The sequence below is a fragment of the Desmodus rotundus genome, chromosome 10 (genome assembly GCF_022682495.2).
Source record: "Desmodus rotundus isolate HL8 chromosome 10, HLdesRot8A.1, whole genome shotgun sequence".
In the NCBI taxonomy this organism is placed as follows: domain Eukaryota; kingdom Metazoa; phylum Chordata; class Mammalia; order Chiroptera; family Phyllostomidae; genus Desmodus; species Desmodus rotundus.
In genome coordinates this window covers 47,289,203-47,306,054 of record NC_071396.1, presented here as the reverse complement: position 1 = coordinate 47,306,054, position 16,852 = coordinate 47,289,203, and the positions used below count along the sequence as shown (strand labels likewise).

General features: G+C 46.5%; 1 long non-coding RNA gene across 4 annotated transcripts in view; it reads right to left on the bottom strand.

Moving 5' to 3' along the window:
- Positions 1 to 16,852, bottom strand: part of LOC139440317 (uncharacterized) — a 175,093-nt gene that overhangs the window by 43,542 nt on the left and 114,699 nt on the right. For 3 of the 4 annotated variants that reach the window (XR_011650467.1, XR_011650468.1, XR_011650470.1), the window contains one exon: positions 14,285 to 14,364. This is a non-coding gene — a long non-coding RNA (uncharacterized lncRNA). Of the gene's footprint in view, positions 1 to 14,051; positions 14,365 to 16,852 lie in introns of all 4 variants that reach the window. The other variant, XR_011650469.1, reaches the window with a different exon arrangement.

Sequence of the window (16,852 nt, the reverse complement as noted above, 5' to 3'; positions counted from 1 at the left end):
AAATAAGCAAATGCAGAGGGCCAGAATGAACACTGTATCGGGTTCGGATTAGAGGTAGCAGTATGAACTACAGGTTTTAAAACATGTTCACTTGCACAGATAGATACAGCAATAAAGACAAGTGAGTGTACTTGAGTTAGTGTACACACGTCTAAGTTTTGTGCATTAACAGAACCTTGAAACAATGGCATCCAGGGAGCAGTGAGGACACTGGCTGCCCAGATTTTACTTCCTAAACGGCCTTCTCCAATCAGAAACCACCACCACCACGACCAGGGGCCTTACTTAGGTGGTTCATTCCAAAGGCGGGGAAGAGAAAGTACAAGATACACCTGGAGCCTCTAGGGGGCCAGGGAGTGAAGCGGCCCTCAGAAAAGGATGAGGACGCGTGGAAAGGGCGCGGGACCACCCTCAGAGCACCCAAGGGCCAACGCCGAAACGGCCTGAGCCACGAAATGCATAACAGCATGATAACCTACAGCATGCAAGAACTATACGTGTGTCAGTGCTGATTGGATGGATGGATGGATAGACAGACAGACAGACAGACAGACAGACAGATGAGGGACAGCTCTTCCTTACAGCACAGTAATTGCTGCAGATGAACATGAATCATTGATGGAGGCTAAAACTAGTGAAGTGAAGTTTGAGGAGAAATGGGATGTTCGCAGTCTCAGAGTCTTTCTTCCAAGGTATTTATTGGGGAAAAGTAATAACTCTCCGTGGAGAATCCTGGCAGGCACTGCCCAGACTAGGTGATCGATGAGAACCCCACCAGGAACAGGACTCACCCACATCACATGCCCCCGAGGGCGTCATCGAAAAGGGCACATGGCTTTGGGGGTATCTCTGTCAAACACGCACAAGCTCAGTCTAATCACGAGGAAATATTAGGTCCGGATTGAGGGGCAGCGTCCGAAATAACCAGCTCTTTAGATGAGTCCAGACCACGAAAGGCAGGTAAAGGTGTTAGAGATCGCGGGAGCCACGGAGACGTGAGAGCGAAGTGCAACGTGGGAATGCGGACTGGCTCCCAGAACAGAAAGAGGGTGTTGGGAGAAGGGCTGGCGAAACCTGAGTAAGGTCTGGCTTAGTTAACAGTACTGTATCGATGTTAATTTCTTAGTTTTAACAATTGTGCTGTGGTTATGCAACGTGCAGTTAACATCGAGGGAGGCTGGGTGAAGTTCCCAGGCTCTCCGTACTAACTTGACTTTTCTGTAAGTCTCAAGACATTACAAACTAAGAGGGAAAAATTCCTTTAAAGAGAGATTTGACTGTTTAATGAAAAGATATTTGGAAGTTATGACATATATAACATTAAAATGTAATTTAAAAATAGCACAAGGGATAAGAGAGTTAACGGGGCTGGACTGCTGCAAAGTTCCTACGTGGGAAGTGAAGTGGCGTACAATCATTCAGAGACAGACCGCGACAAGTTTAAGATGCATATTTTAAAACTTGAATCAACCGCTAGAAATGAAAACCACAGTAAAATAAAGGTATACTTAGTAATCCACGAGTGGAAACAAAATAGAATCGTTAAAAAACTCACTCTGGAAAGGCGTAGACACAGCAAAACAACTAGAAAAACAAATAGCAAAATTGTACTCTTAAACCCCACCCAACCATATCCACAACCACATTAAATTTGATTCTACGTAGTCCAGTTAAGAGGTGAAGACTCTCAATCCAGATAAAACAGTAAGGCACAATGATACAATCTATAGCAGGAGCCTGCTTTAAAATCAGACACAGATACACTGAGAGTAAAAGCACACGAGAAGATGTACCCGGCAAACTCCAGCCACGAGTCAGCTGCATCGCCTGCGCCCACGGGAGACAAAGCAGACTGCAGGGTGCGGGTGAGCCGGTAAGAGGTCTGTTTCAGAACGATAAAGGGGTGGATGCACTTGAAAGAGCGACCCTAAATGCGAATGCACTGAATAACAGAACCTCAAGAAACATGGAATTTGAAAATAGTTTGAATTTCATGAAAGTAAAAACACATCGTATCTAAATTTGCGTAATGGTGTTAAAGTTATGCTTGAAGGAAATGTTACAGCTTCGATTCTTGTGTTAGAAAAATAGAATGGTCTAAAATAAAGATCAAATCTTCTACCTTTGGAAACTAAAATAATAATAATAATAATAAGAGCAAAGTCCAAAATAATTGAAAGAAGAGAATAAATATAAGAGCAAAGATGAATGAAATAGAAAATGGATAAGCAAGTAAAAATGAATAATAAAATAGAAGAAAGCCCACGGAATCCAAAGTGAATAATGTAAAACAATCAAAGTTAAACCAGGTTAGACTTTGGAAGAAAAACGACACAGATTATCAACAACCAGTCGCCACCACGGGTCTAACAGACATTAAAATGAGACTAAGGAAATGTAGCAAATGACTACAATTAACTTGGTCATGAAAATAAGAGACTAAAAAATAAATAAAATAAAAAATCTGAAAAGCCCTATATTTTAATTTTATTTTTAAATTAACATACAGTATTTTTTTGATGTATACTTCCTTATAGTTTTTAAAAACATTGAATTCATAATTTAAAATAGTCCCAACATCTCAGGCCCAGATTTGTGAATTCTAACAAACACTTAAAGAAAAAAAATAATATCAGTTCTACATTAGTCTTTCAGAAAATAGGAAAGGAGGGAATAATTTCCAACTAATTTTTTGAAACTGGCATTACCACCCTGATGTAAAAAATAAACAAAGTCAATATAAGAACACGACAAACCACAAAACATCCTTGAAAGAAATTTAGAATGAGCCAAGTAAATATAAAAACATTCTCTGTTCATGAATCAAAAGACTTAGTATCGCTAATATGGCAACACCCCTAAATTAATCTACAGAGTCGACATAGTCCCTTATCAAAATTCCATCTGCTTTTTTTGCAGAAATTGAAAGCTAGTCCTAAAATTCATGTGGAAATGCTAGGCACTGAGAATCACCAAAAGAATCTTGAAAAGGAATAACCAAGTTGGAAAATGTATACTTCCCCATTTCAACACTGTCTACAAAGCTACAGTAAATCAAGAAAGGGTGGTACTGGCGTAAGGACAGACACACAGATATTCCATCGGTCTGATGGAACAGAACTGACCGTCCATTTAAAAAGCCCACATACCTGTGGCCGACTGATTCTTGACAAGGGGTATGCAGACAGTTCCATGGAAGAAGGAGCAGTTTTTCAACAGACGATGCTCAGACAACAGGGTAGCAACAGCCATAGAATCAATCCGGATCCCAACTAAACACTCCCAGTAAAAATGAACTTTAAATGGATCAAGAACCTAAATGTAAGAGTAAAAATTTGTAACGTTCTTAGAAGAAAACTTAGGCCTCAATTTTTATGACCTTGGATTAGGCAATGGTTTCTTAGATATGACTCCAACACGAACAAAAGAAAAACACAGATAAACTAGACATCTTGAAAATTAAAAATGTTTGTGCTTCGAAAGACACCATCAGAAAGTGAAAAGATGACCCAAAGAATGAGGGCAAATTTTCACAAATAACATATCTTCTAAGGGCCTTGTATCTAGAACACATATTTTAAAAACTATCACAACTCAGTAACAAAAAGACAACCCAATTCGAAAAAAGAAATCAGGAAAAGGGGCTGAGTAGACACTTCTCCAGAGAAGATACCCCCATAGCAACAAGCACATGAAAAGATGCTCAACATCATCACCCAGCAGAGAAATGCAGTCAAAGGCACAGTCAGACGCTGTCTGTACTCACTAGGACGGCAATGGGAAGAGAGACGTCACTGGCGGCACTGGCGAAGATGGGGAAACTGGAACTCTCCTACAGTTCTGGTGGAAACGTAACAGGACGCAGCCACTGCGAAACAGGTTGGCAGTTCCTCACAGACTTACCACAGAACCCCAAATTCCACGCCTAGGTGTATCCCTAGGAGCATGAAAAACACACGTCCGCATCAACACTTGTACACAAGTGTTCACAGCAACATTATTCACAACAGCGAAAAAGCAGCAGCGATCCAACGGCCACCGCTGATGAATGGGGGAACACAGGCGGCGCGTCCATGCCATGGACTACTCTCTCCGCCACGGGAAGGAATGACGTTCGGGAAGCACTGTTTCACCCTACAACGCGTGTGAACCCTCAAAATGGTATGCTAACTACACAAAGCCAGACACAAAAGGCCACATACTGTGTGATTCCATTCATAGAAACTGTCCGGAATATGCAAATTCACAGAGACAGAAAGTAGGTTAGTAGTTGCCAGGGGCTTGAGGAACGGAAGGAGAGGGGTGACTGCCGATGGTACAGGGTTTCTTTGGGGCTGAGGCAAATGGTCAGGAATCAGACAGTAGTGATGGTTTCGCGCCTTGAGAAGATACTCAAAACCACCGATCTACAGGTGAGTGAATTTCATGACATGAATTATGTCCCAATAATAAGAGAACAGACCAACATCTGTCACACACAGGGGCAACAATCCTTGAGAAAATGTCAGCAAACTGAGTAACAATACATAAAAAGGATAATACATCAGGAGCACGTGGGGCTTACTTGAAAATCAGTGTAATCTGCCACATAAGCAGAACAAAGGCTATAATCACCTCAATTGATTATAAAACAAAAAGAGGCATTTGACAAAATTAGGTGCCAGGTCACGGTGGGAATCCTTCGTAAACCAGGAATGGAAGGAACAGCAAACCTCAGCTCGCCGTTCCCGGGGTCAGGAACCCGGATGTGGCTTAACTGCCCATGTGTGGCCCGAGGTCCCTCATGAGGTTACGGTCAGGTTGCCTGCCAGCCGGGGCTTCAGGCTCCCTGGGACGCGTACCTGGCAGAAGACACACTTCCAAGGTCACTCGCGTGGCTGTTGACAGAGACCCTCTGTTCGTCACCGACTGTTGGCTGGAGACCTCCCTTGGCCCTTCTCCGCACAGGCCTCTCCACAGCGCGGCGCACAGGGTGGCACCTGGCTCCCCTCAGAGTCAGCCAGCAAGTGGAGTGAACCCCAAGGTGGACACCACAGTCTTTGTATGACCTTTAAATTGACATTCCATCACTCGTGCCGCGTTCTGTTTGTGAGAAGCAAGTCACTAAAGCCCAGCCCACACTCGAGAACACACAAGTGAACAAAGGAGGTGGGGATCTTCAGGGGCCACCACCTCGGAGAGTGCCTGCTACGACAGGCACCTATGGCAAAGCGACAGCTAACAGGACTACGGTTACGTTTCAGGGCGCGATACTGAAATCTTCCATCCCCGAGACGGAGACCAGGAAAGGGCATGTGCTCTCACTAATTCCGTTCAGTGCTACACCGGAGATCTTTTCAGTGCATTGAAGGTAAACGAATAAGGAAACGAGCAAGCAAATTACTTCAGAGGGCACAAAGCTCAGTAAGGAAGAAAGAAAACTGTCTCCTGCTGGGATGGTTGTTTATTTGGTAAACTGTTAGGCATATGACCCCCCCGCACCCCCGCCAAACCTGCGTTACTAAAACTAATAGAGAAAATTTGCAAAGCCACAGAGTAAAAGTCAAAATGCAAACATCAACTATATCGCTGGAACCTGGAACCAAGCAATTAAAAGTGGCATTCCAAACACAATACCACTTACAGTGGTCATAAAACAAAAAAGTATTTAGGAACAAATTAATAAAACATGTGCAAGACCTCTACACTAAAAATTGCAAGATAGGAGAGAAGTTAAGGAGGCCTTAAATGAAGGAAGCTCTGTGCCATGTTAATGGATATGAAGACTGAATGGAATTGAAGTTGTTGATTTTCCTCAAATTGTTTTATAAATTCAACACGCTCCCAATCAATAACCCAGCAAGCTCTTTTATGGATGGTGGCAGCTGATTCTAAAAGGGTGTTTGGTGACATTCAGAGGACCTAGAATGAGCAAAACATGACAAAGAACGAATTTGGAAGACTCACGCTGCCTGACTCGTGTTACAGGTACAATAATTAAGACAGTGTAGTGTCGGCCTGGAGATCAAATACAGGGTCCAGCACAAATAACGCCCCTTTTTTATTACAAAATCTTTTTTTACAAAATCCTAAGCATGTCATTCTGTAACCTAACAATGTCACACTCAAACACACCCTATGACATTTTAGGCGAAGTGTTCAAATTAAAACCATAAATTATCACACTCGTATTATTATCCTACCCACCACACTCGAGCAGGCCTTCCTTCTGCCAGACCCTGTATATCAATGGAATGGAGTGAATGCCCTAGAAATAGACTCTCACATAAGTGATTTTTGACAGAAAGAGCCAAGACAGTTCAACCGAAAAAGGAACATCTTTTTAAAACTCAGTGCTCTGTCAGGGGGGCAGGGGCGGGGAGAGAAAGGTGGAAGGGTTAAGCAGTGCAAACTGTTAGGTACAGAACAGTCACGGAGGCGGAGAGCACAGCATGGGGACCGTGGTCATAACGTCGTGAGGACTGTGGATGGGCCAGGTGGGTGTGTGAAGCATTGTGGGGACCACTCTGTAAAGGACAGGACCTTCTGGCCACTCTGCCGTACATCTGAAACTGACACAGAACAGTGTTGGATGTAAACTGTAATTGAAAAATGTTTTTAAAAAGTGATACGTCACAAAAAATTATAATAGTGCTGGAACACCTGGATATTGATATGGTGGAAAATGAATTTTGACTCCTACCTCACACCATATGCAAATTAATTTGAAATGAATAATAGGGTCATACTTGATTTCTCCATAACCGTCTAATTATCCTGCTTACTCTGCCTTTCCACACTGAGTCTTCTCAGATTTTTTCATTTTTACCTGCTAGACTGTCAGGTGGAAGAGGAACGAACAGAACCTCCCTGTATTACTAGTGGACAAGTAAAATGGAAAAAAACGACTTTGGAAAATTTGTGGCATTTTTTGAAACATTAAACCTGTATCTGTTTATGACCAGCAACTCCACTCTTAGTCACTTTCCCAAAAGGACAGACATGTCCACAAGGCCTCTCGCCCAAGGGTGCTTGTATCAGCTTCCTTCATAATAGCCCCAAACTGCAACAACCTGATCTCTTTCAACAAGAACATCAATAAACTGTGGCATTTTTATACGATGGAAATCATATTTGGCGACTTCCAAAGTGCACTAGCGCAGGCAACAGCACGGATGAACCTCAGACATGCCGAGAGAAAGAAACCAGACGCAGATGAGCTCGCGCTGCGTGACCGCATTCAGACAAAACTCAAGAACATGCCGAACCAATCTATGGTTACAGTAACAGAAATAATTGCCCATCGGAGGCGAGGACGGCCCACAAGACGACACAGGGGGAGGTTTCCGGGCGATGAAAATGTTCTATGCCCTCATGCGGCCATGGCTGCCCAGGTGGACACGTTTGTCAGATTCATCCGATTATGCACTCAGGTGTGTGCGTCTCACTGGAGGTAGACTTCACCTTGAATTAACAACTTCATTTATTATGGAGGCCTATTATGGGGGTTACATCTGGGTAAAATACTTCTGTTTATCCTTAGGTGAATAGGACAGCAATGGCAAAGTGACTAGTTCATCCCCTGGAACGTCGTCGGCAGTGAAGAAATGGTAGACCCTCTCCTTCTTCCCCAGTCTCCCCAGCCGGACAGCAAACTCCCCAAGGCAGGGGCGTATCTGCTTCTGCTCTCCTTCTACGCCAGTGACGGAGTCGACACGCCAAGGGGCGTGCTGCTGGTATGTGCCTTCTTTCCGACCCAAAGTACCACGGAGTAAGGTGATTTGAGAAGTGGCTCCTGGGTGCAGATATGCTCCACTGGCAAACACGGAATCCACCCGATTTTAGAAAACCTGGGCTTGCCCTAATTAGAACTCAACAAAAGTCAAAATTTGAAGTGAAACTCAGATCTTTGGGGGTTCAGTTGAACTTTGTGGTTGGGAAGTTTTGAAAAAAAATATGTCTCTAAATAAAAGCTAAGGAAAAGGGCTTACTTAAGGAAAAAAAAGCTAATAAAGAATACTGACTTAAACAGCACTTTATGAAGCAATATTATGATGTATTAAAAGCAAAAAATAAGAAACATATGGATTAGATTCTCCTGGAAATATATCACGTTTTAAAATGAAGGAAAATGGTGTTCGGGGAAAATGTGAAGGCTTTGTTCAACCCAAAACACAAATCATTTCTGAGTTTATGAAAAAGCTTTGCATTTTTGTGATAAGCTCAGAATGTGTTCCCTATCCTTTGGTCAAGTGATAGCAGACTATTGGTCCTCAAAACCCAACCAATGCATCATGATCAAACATATTTGGGTAAGATAGAGACATTTGTGAAGACACCAGGTCTGGGGGAGAGGTAAGCCTGCCGTCACAGCGAACTCAGCAGATGGGTCCCCATCGGCTTTCAAGGAAGAAGACGGCAGATTAAACAAACATGCACTTAACCTCCACTCCCTCCAGAAACCCCACGTGACTAACGACAAAAAGACGCTTGTATATGGTAATCCTCATGGACGAAGACAACAGAAGGTACCACCAGAGCAAGGACATTTTGGAAGCTGGACAAGCGGTAGCCAATGCAGCAGATCTGAAAAATCTAGTCCTCAGTCCACGGTAATGAAAACCAAAAAGTCGACTGGGCAGGAATTGGCGGCAACGTCACTTCTGGATTCGGGGGGCGAATGAGAATTTAAAAAGAGGAAGGTGGGTTTATAATCTGTTTAACATACTGCCAAGCCTTCGGATACCCATCCTCGTCCCAGGAAGCCAGGGGACAGCCCCTGCACCGCTGAAGACTCAAGGAAACAGTCTGGAGATCACCACGCACAGTGGGAGTGGGGGACTCCAAATGATCACAGAAGTAAGTGATACCGCACACACTGGTATAAACTATTGTCTCCCCTCAAACCCACACATTGAAGCCCTGACCCCCTCGGTGACTGTATTTGGAAATACGGCCTTAAGGAAGTACTTAATGTTAAATGAGGTCATAAGGTTGGGGACCTGATGCAGTAGGACCTATGTCCTTAAAAGAAGAGGAAGAGGGTACAGCAGAGTGTCCTCTCTCTCTGTGAACACAGAGCGAAGACTACGTGAGGTCCTTGGAAGAAGGTCCTCGGGAGAAGAAGTCCAGAAAGAGGCCTCAGCAGGAACCAACCTGCTGGTACCTTGATCTTGGACGTCCAGCCTCCACGGCAGTGGGAAAATGAATTTCTCTTGTTTAAGCCTCCAAGCCTGGGGCATTTTGCTATGACAGCTTGGGCAAACACATGCTGATTAATACACACACTAAATAAGAAGATAGCTAGTTTTTTCCCCCTACTGAAGCTCCCAGAATGCTGGTAGCCAACATACCATCTCCAGGCAAAAGACAGGAGGCAATTTTTCTGAGCAATCTGACTAGTCCAGGAGAAAAGTTCAAAAAGCACCTACCCTAAGGATTCCCCGTGAAAATAGCCCAGCCAGATTATGCTATATGAAGGTCATATTTTAAGGAAACAGTCCCACCCCAGTCCCTAGGGCTTTCAAGTCAGCTTTTTAGTTACTTCTACTCGCAAGGTGAGCAGACAATCACGAATCACTAGGCACTTGAGGAAATCATCTCATACGAAATGCAGAGAGCAAGGCAAACAGGGGAGGAGGAGAAAACGGTAGTGAAACTAGAGTATTCTCAGGGAACATATCACATCTCTAAAACAAGAACAAGGGGCTATTTTAAAAAGGAATGTTTAGAAAGCAACAACGACAAGAAAGAGCTCTTGGAAATTAAAAAGAATGATGGCAGAGTGAAAGCACATAAAAACTTCAAAGATAAAGAAATGGCTTAGAAAGTAGATGGAAGAGACGAGATGGAAAACAAGAGCCAAATAAGAATGTTGGGGAAATAGTTCAGTAGCTCCCACCTCTGAGTAGCAGGGGCTCCCGGGAGGTGGAGAGGCAGCACATAAAGGGGGGGGGGGGTGCGAGAGAAAACAAGCGAGGAAACAACGCTCACAGGGAATACCCAGAACCGAAGGGCCTGAGTTTCAAGATGGGAGCAAACTCACGAAGTGCCCAGTATAGTGAGTTCCTGGTATCCACACCAGGAACTGCGTTATGAAATTTCAAAGCAACAGGGACAAGGAAAAGCTCCCACAGCAGAGAGGGAGAGAGGGAAATAGATTTCATCGAACGGCCGTTATAGCAACGCCAGAAGCTTGAACACAGTAGCACCGGGCCACCAAGTTCTAAGAGAAAGTTATTTCTAACCTAGAATTCTATACCCAGCCAAATCATCAATTAAGCATGAGGATAAAATACATTTGCAGACATTCAAGTTCTCAAAAAAAAACCTAACCAACCAAAAAAACCCCAACCCAGCTTACTTCTTTGTAACAATTAATGGGGGTGGGGGAACATGCTCCACCATAATGAGGAAGCAACCCATGGAAGAGGAGAAGATGGCATCCAGGAAGCAGAAGATCCAGCAGAAAAGAAAGCCAAGGGAATCAAAGATGTGAGTGGAGAAACCCAAACAAAAGCTGTAGAAAGCACCCACCCCGGGGTTAGAAGATTCCAGGAGAGATTTTCTCAAGAAGATGAAGTAAATAGAATAAGGACTATGAAAACAACTTTGAGATGAATTTTACCCAACAGAAGAGTTTGGTGTTGAATCAGTGGCATATTTAAAAAAAAAAAAAAAAAAACTGGGAAAAGGGCAAACAAAAAAAAAATTCCAGAGAGAAAATGTTGGCTGGAAAATACAAGTCATCACAGCTCAGGTTCATGTAATGTTTTCAGGGTCAAAGTAATTTAATCACTGCATATGAATATAATAAAAAGAGGCCATAACTATGAAAGATGGGAAGCATAGGTAGTGATTAGAAAGTTAAATCCTGCCCTGGCTGGTGCGGCCCAGTTGGCTGGAGCATTGTCTTGTAAACTGAAAGGTCACCGGTTCCAGGCCCGGTCAGGACACTAAGTGTGGGTTCAGTCCCAGACGGGGAGCGTGTGAGAAGCAACTGATTGATGTTTCTCTCCCTCTCTCTCTCCCTCCCTTCCCTCTTTTTAAAATCAGTAACCATGTCCTTGGTTGAGGGGGAAAAATAGTTAAATCCTCATCTACCATAGCAAGAAGTCAGTAGACAATTCCAGAAATTTCAGCAGCTTAGACATACACAGATAAGTAGCAAAAGAATCAGCTAAGTTACTAAAAGTAGTTGCCTCTGGGAAGTAGGAAAGGAGGCGGGGCAGAATTCAAGGACTGTGTGTGTGTGTGTGTGTGTGTGAAGCAGGGTGCAGCCAAGAGGAGGGCCCCAAGAAGGGATTTGTAATGGGGTCCAGAGCTCAAGGTGTCCAGGAAATATTAGAAAAATGTATGTAGGATGTCCTCACCCCCACAAGTCTGAACCAGGGGGGATGGGACACATGGAACAGGGCCATTCAGAGCTGTTTTGGGTGGCCAGAGCTTTGCAGCTAACCCCTGGCACAGTCATTTAACATATCTATAACCTTTAACTTGTTTCATAGATATGTTAAATAGCTGTGGCCATGCTTTGAGCCAGGGGGATAGAAGCGAATTCCACCCAAGATGGGACTGGGAAGCAACTCCCCCTGGTTACAGGGCCTGCATGAGAGCTTGGAGATGATTGGCTCCACGCCATGGGGCCACACCTGCCCAGACTTACTATGGCAGCCCAGTAAAGCTGGAAGAACATGGGGATGCTGGCAGGTGTAGCTGACTGTAGGAGGAGTCGGAAATGGGGCTGCAAAGGAAGATGGGCGCTGGGATTTCAACCTAGGCGTGGCAGCCGTAAAGGGAGAACCACGAGGTTCTGAAGCAAGTAGATAGATAGAGGTCCACGCGGTTCTGATGAAGGGAAAGAGAGGACCACAAGGTTTTGGAGGAGAAGGGAGAGGATCAGCTTTGGTGAAGTGAAGAGAGGACCATTAGGTTCTAAAGAGAAAGGAAGAGGACCACGAGGTTTTGGAGTGCTTCTTTTTGCCATGCAGCTTAGGCAGCAGGAGAGACTTTGCTGGGAAGAAAAGGGGAGGAAGGACTCTTGCTGGTGGGCTGTGAGAAGGTGCCGCATGGCTTTGGATTAACTGGAGATTGCAGCAGCCACACAGCTGATGGTGCCAGGAGCCTGAATCACGGACTTCTACTTCCTTTCCTGAGACACGGTACCCCAGACTGGGCACAGGGAGAGGGAAGGACTGTGCATCTGTGGGTATTCTAGAGGATTTTAGTATCTTATTGAAGTCATTAAGCCATTACTCTAAGTCTGTGTAACTTTTAAATAATTCCTTTCCTTTTCACCAGTCTCTGGCATTGAGAGACGTCTTTCCTCTAGCAGCGGGCATTGCGAACCTAGCAGGTGTGTGTGTGGGGGGGGAACTTCCAGAGACAGACAGGGGGGATCCTTTCTGTAATAATTTATCATGAACCACCCCCCCCGCTCTGTAACGTGTGTACAAAAAGCCTTCTAGAACTATTTGACTCTTTAAACCATGTGCAAATATAACTTTTATTTAAAAATGAAATTTAAAACAAAAACTAATAAAAACTCTAAATGGAGTAAAAGATAGGAGGAAAGAACAAGCGGTGAGAGGGAATGAGAGAGAAAAAGTGTCGCCGTCTCAACCTCCGGGGCCCGACTGTGAGAGACCACAGGTCAGCTGCATGTGCAGCCTCTCCCAAAGGCTCCCTGCTCCCCGACACCGTCCTGACAGAGCCCCTTCCCGCGATTCAGGGGCAGACGTAGGCTCGATCGCGCCCCAAATCCCATACACACGAAGGCCGTCCTGGCAGCCCCCACAGGAAATGCGCAGATGTGCTCGTGCATTTGGAGGACCCACTTTTGTCACGCCTCCCCGGGACCACCTGACTGTGCGGTCTTTGTCCTGCAGAGCACCTGCCAACCAGCACAGGGGGGAGGTGGCTCCGAAGATGCACAGACAACCTGAGGCTCGCCTTGGGGCGGGGGGAGGATCCTGCTTCTACGGGGAAGATAACGCAGGGCAGACCACCTATTCTTTAGTTTTCTATCCCCCCCCTGAGGACATGCTTTCCGTGATTTTAGAGGGGGGGGGGGAGGAAGGAGTGAGAGTGAGAGAGAGAGAGAGAGAGAGAGAGAGAGAGAGAGGGAGAGAGAAAGAGACAGAGAGACGCATCCATGTGAGAGAGACACTGAGGGGTTGCCTCCCACCCATGCCTCAACCACCACCCTCTACTCAGTTCCACCAACCGAGCCGTCTGGCCAGGGCCAGACCACCGATTCTCCAGGCACTCAGGAAGGAAAATGCATACTCTTTGCAATAAAAGGCATCAGCAAATTTTGAAACCTTCAACTAGCCTGCAAGGTGAAAATTTTATCTCACTGTGTTAATAGACATTCTCTAAAATACAGGCAACTTCATTTTATTATGCTTTGGTATTTAATTCTCACCTGAGGGTATATTTACTTATTTTAGAGAGAGAGGAAAGGGGGGGGAGAGAGATAGAGAGAGACATTGATTGGTTGCCTCCTGTATGCGCCCCGAACCAGGGATCGAACCCACAGCCTAGGTATGTGCCCTGACCAGGAATCAAATCACCACCCTTTGGTGCAGGGGATGATGCTCCAGCCAACTGAGCCACCCAGCCAGGGCTTAGTGTGCTTTGCTTTATTTTTTCCTTTTGTTTTAAAAGAGTGTATTTATTTTTAGAGAGAGGGGAAGGGAGAGAAAGAGGGAGAGACACATCAACGTGTGGTCGCCTCTTGTGCGCCCCCTACTGGGGACCTGACCCACAACCCAGGCATGTGCCCTGACTGGGAATCAAACCGGCGACCCTTTGGTTTACAGGCCGGTATTCAATCCACTGAGCACACCAGCCAGGGCTATGCTTTGCTTTATTGATCTTCACCAATACTGTGTTTTCATTAATATCGAGGCAAGACCCTCCACCAGCAAAAGAATTATGACTTGCTGGAGACTCACATAACAGTTAGCATATTTTAGCAATAATGTATCTTTTAATTAAGTTATGCACATTGTTTTTGTGGACACAATGCGATCGCGCACTTAATGGACTACAGTGTACTAAACACGTACCTTTCATATGCACTGGAACGGAACCTGCAATATATCCGAGGTACGCCTGTACAGGTAAGGTTGAGCTGCTTTCTTCTCATTTGTTCCTAAACTGTTCGTATTTCTTTTCCTGTGAACTGCTTGCTCGAGTCTTTACCCACCTTCCCATTGGGTTTTGTTTCCTTTTTCTAATTGATTTTAAAGGGTACTTATACAGTAAGGAAATTAGGTAACTGTGAACCAGGATTATGCACCTGCTTTTTCCAGTGGTACTTGGATAGTCAATCCTGCAATCGAGTGCGGAGAGGGTCCTCCCGGGGTCTCGCGTGAGCACCTAAGAGCAGGGAGAGAGCAGGGAGACACATCGTAAGTACTGTGAGTGTGCCAGGCTCTGAGCGCTTCTCACACCTCATCTCACTGCCTCCTCCACCCCCAGTGAGCACGGTATCGTTAGTATCCCCATGCTACGGATGGAGAGCAGGTTTAGGGAGGTAAAGTCACTTGCCTAGGGCCTCACAGTCAGTAAAGAGCAGTGCTAAGATGCAAACCCAGGCGGTCCGACCCAAAAGACCCAGCCGGTATCCACTCTGCCATACCATCCACCACGTGACTCCCAGGGGCTGGCACCGGTGGGCACTGAGGGTCAAGCTGGTCACTCCAGACCGAATGCATCTTGATGCCACCCTGGAAACACAAACCACCCCTCCAGCCTGTGGGCAGGAGCTGACTGTCCTGTTCTCTTTAGGTTCTCGGTGTCTAGAAAGAAAGGTCTCTGGCATGAAATAGGCACTTAGTAAGTGGTGGCTGAGTGAGTGCGTGAATGAATGTCTTCTCACTTGACCGTGAGCTCCTGGCGGGCAAGGGCCACGGCTGGCTCGTTCTCCCAGTGCCTCCTAGCTCAGTGCCTTGCACAGGGAGGACCAAGACCAAAGAACGTGTTTTGAATGAAGTTAAGCCTCTCCACTCTTTGGGATGACATTCCCCACACACTTCATCTCTTAGTCAAGTCGGAGACACACCACCAATTTGGGAAATGTTCGAGTTGACAGCCCGTGACGTATCACACCGGGAAGACTCAGGGAAAAGAGTAAAAGCCCAGGGAGCCAGGCCAGGAAGACAAGGGTGGCCTGTCTGCCCCCAGGACGAGCAGCTGGCCCCCTTCCCCACCTTTGCCCCAAGGTTGTGCCTGCTATCATTTCTCAAATGGGGAAATAGCATCCCAGAGCCCACACAGCCACCTCACCATTTACTGAGTCTAGTCCTAGCTCTCTACCTGCATCAGTTCATCTGGTCTTCAAATCAACCGCATGCTGCACGGACTACTATTATCCCCCATAGATGAGGACAGGCACAGAGAGGTTCAGTTGTTCAAGGTCACAAACAGCAGAGCCAGGATTTTGAACCCCAATACACCACTGGGCTCTTTACTCAGGGCTGCCTTCCAAACCCAGCTCAGCTCCCAGCCCCAGGGTTCAGCACTCTTCCCCAGGCCAGGGCTCCCCACTCCCCTTCTCCCCCCACCCTCAGTGGGCTCTGCCTTCACTCCTGGCCTGCTAGCATGGCAGGATCTGGGGGGCTGATTCCCCATGCGACCCTGCCTTCAAGAAAGGCTTCTCTGCTCTGCACCCAGCACCATGCGGTGGGCAGTGGGTTTCTTGAGGTCCCTCCAGACTAGAAGAGAGCTGTCCCCAGAGGGCCCAGAGAGCATCTCTAAGCCCACCCTTTCCTGTCGTGTGGCTGGCTGAGGGACCCAATTTGTGCCCAGACAACCTTATTTGCTGAGAGAGCTAAAGCCTGGCCACAGGTGAGCTGGGTCGCAGGCCTCTTTCCACCGGTCTGAGGACAGATGGCCAGGCAGGCATTTCTGCCAGGCCTATAGCCTGTGCTTAAGAGCCTAAGCTCCGAAGTCAGACGTGGGTTCAGATACATGCTGGGTACCGATGGACAAGTTATTCAACCTCTTGGAACCCAGGTTTCCTCACCTGTAAAATAGGGATGATAACAGCATCCCTCTCCTATCACAGGGGGTCAGGGCAATCAAACTGGTTAGTAAGACCCACCCTATTTCCTAAGCCTGGGCTGCGGGCAGGAGTTAGCGTGATGGACTCGGCCCTCCGAGAGCCTCGAGGAGCACCCTCCCTGCTCAGTTCAAGCCCACCATCCCCCATAAGACACAGCCCAAGCTCTAGTCTCCAGCCAAGCTCATCTGTGGAGGCAACATGATGGATGAACCCTGAATCCCATCCAAGGGTGCCCAAGCCCCTCCCAGGCTTGAGCCCCCCATTCCTCCCAGCCCCGGGGTGGGCTCCCTGGCAGGGCCTTTAAGAAGGGGAACGCCCAGAAGAGGAGCCGTGAAAGGTGGAGCAGGCCCTCCCCCCACCATCTTCCTCACCATCTATCCTGCTGGTCACAGGTGGGCCTTCACCTGGGAAGGGTGGCAGCCATCTGGGCAGCCCACACCCATTTTTCCCTTCCTGCCTCTCTTCCTTGGCTGGCTGCAGGGCCAGGCTGAGCTCGCTCTTAATTATCCTGACAAAATTCAGTCACCAGGGGAAGTCCTTGAAGTTGAGGATTTCAACAAAGCTAAACCACTAAATCCCGTGGCCGCCAGCCTGTCTTCGCAGCTTCCCCAGCTCTGCCAGAAATCGCACTTACTCACATGCAGAAACCACAGCCCTGGCGGCCTGTGTCTCCCCGATCGTGGGCCACCTTATCAGGGCAAGCCCAGCCCCCCCTTTATCTGCCTGCCATCTCTAAGTGCCTCCATCCAGCCCCATAAACGTCGGTAATAGACAAGGCTGCCCCACTTCTGACATCACCAA